Raw genomic sequence first — 1,932 nt, 5'->3', positions numbered from 1 at the left:
TCCACTGCTCGTTCCTTCACTCTTCCCACTTCCTCTCCTTGCTACCCTGGTTATGACTGCCACAGTCTGGGTGCTTGATGTGTGTGGGAGCTGACCCTCTTTTCCACATACGGAGAGTGAAGGGAGTGATGCATGCTGTGCTTCCTGGGCTCAGCATCTCCAGTTCAAGGCTCTAGGTTTTTGTTTCTCAGTACAGCCTCACTACCCGTGAGGTGAGCTCTATCTCAGTGTGATTTGAAGGTGACCAAGTGGTCTGTAGGCCTCCAAGTATCCATTCTCTGGACTGCTTCTGTGTCTGAAACTCTACTAGGAGAATCACTAACTGTGGGAGTGTTTCTCAAAATTCTTGATGAGTAGCATTAAGCTAGGGGTTTAATTCTTGCATGATAGTAGTTGTGTGTACTAATCTAATGCTTACATAATGTTTTAATGAAATATTATTCATCACAGTAATGCATATATACATTTGAAAAGCAGTGCTATAACCCTGTGGGATACACAGAAGAGATTGAGTCCATGGACAGTAAGGTATTTGAGGATCTCCCTGCAAAAACTCTGTGTGTCCTCTTCACACCCAGAAGCCTCATAGCCTACTGGTGGGGAACCGCTGCATTAATCCATGTGGTATTGTTATCACATCAGAAGGTTTCTTTCATTCATTCATTCATTCATTCATTCAAAGACTATACTTTCAGGGATCATTTCTATAGTTCATTCATTCATTCATTCATTCCATGGAGAATAGCACCCAGGCAGAGAAGTTGTGCTGGAGTCTTGCCTGCTACACAGAACCATAGAGGATGTGGGTTCTGCAGGCACCTTTAAGAGGATATTTGACTTGGGGGATGGCTTTAAAGACAAATTTTGCTGCTTTATGGTTTCTTGGGGTTTTTTTGAGCCAATTTTTTTTTTAAGAATGAGCAGTGGAAATGGTACATACAAGTGCTGATGTTAGGAATACCAAGTCTCTTACTAAAACTTCCTTGTGCTTGAAAACTTAGGCCCACAGCTGAGGGTGGGCAGCCATATACCGCATGTCTGGTTTTCCAGCTGAGTCTAAGGGGCAAATGATTGCGTGAGGGATTGTGTGGGCAGGGCATAGGGTGGGGAGCCCAGGCTACAAGGAGAAAGGGGGTGTTTGTTTAATCTTGTTTGGGAGGAAGGCTCAAAATGGAAGAGGGGATAGGACTCACAGTGGAAGAAAGGAAGATATGGAAAAAGAGGTAATTAGGGTCTGATTCCATTCCCAGCTTCAGTTATTAATCATTTGGTCTGTGTCAGGTACCGTGTATCCTCTTCCTTAGTCCTCCCAGCAACTTTGTCATAGATACTATTACTATCATCCCCATCCTAAAGGAGAAGAAACTGAGGTTCTCAGCGTCAGATACCCAGATCTGTGGCTCTTGGAAACCTGGCCTCAGTCCTACAGTAATCTGAAGACTCTCTGGGGCTAGTCTTTAAGGAAGCTGTGGCAAGCTGCTGCTCTCTGTGGACACACAGCATGGCTCCAGTGAGCAAAACCTGAAGGGGATATTTTTTGGGCACTTCACCATTATCAGCCTAGGGAGTCAGGGAATCAACCAATTCCAAAGGTGAGGCATAATTCTCCTCAAGGAACTAGAGTGTACCCCAGCTGTGCAAACTTGAGGTTCACTCTCTTCATCTATAAAATGGAGATGGCAGCACCTCCTATATGAGGTTTAGATTCAACTAGAATGACAGAAAACACAGACTAACAGTAGCTTAAACAAGAGAAGTGTATTTTTCTCTCACAGAAACAAACTCTGGTGATGTAGAGTCCAGAACTCATATAGTGGCTCCACCGTTGTCAAATACCCAGGCTTTCTACACTTTTGTTCTGCCATTCATATATTTCTTCCACTTCGTTGTCCTAAATAGCTGCGACAGCTCCAGCCTTTGCATCTGCCTCTA

At 44.2% G+C, this 1,932-nt stretch overlaps 1 pseudogene; it reads left to right on the top strand.

Moving 5' to 3' along the window:
* The first annotated feature begins 679 nt into the window (after positions 1 to 679).
* On the top strand, positions 680 to 771 carry LOC116635338 (annotated as a pseudogene).
* Positions 772 to 1,932: the final 1,161 nt, after the last annotated feature.

This window comes from Phoca vitulina, unplaced genomic scaffold (genome assembly GCF_004348235.1).
Source record: "Phoca vitulina isolate PV1807 unplaced genomic scaffold, GSC_HSeal_1.0 scaffold10, whole genome shotgun sequence".
NCBI lineage: Eukaryota > Metazoa > Chordata > Mammalia > Carnivora > Phocidae > Phoca > Phoca vitulina.
Note: the sequence above shows the minus strand (reverse complement) of the source record. Positions and strands in the feature narration are given on the sequence as shown.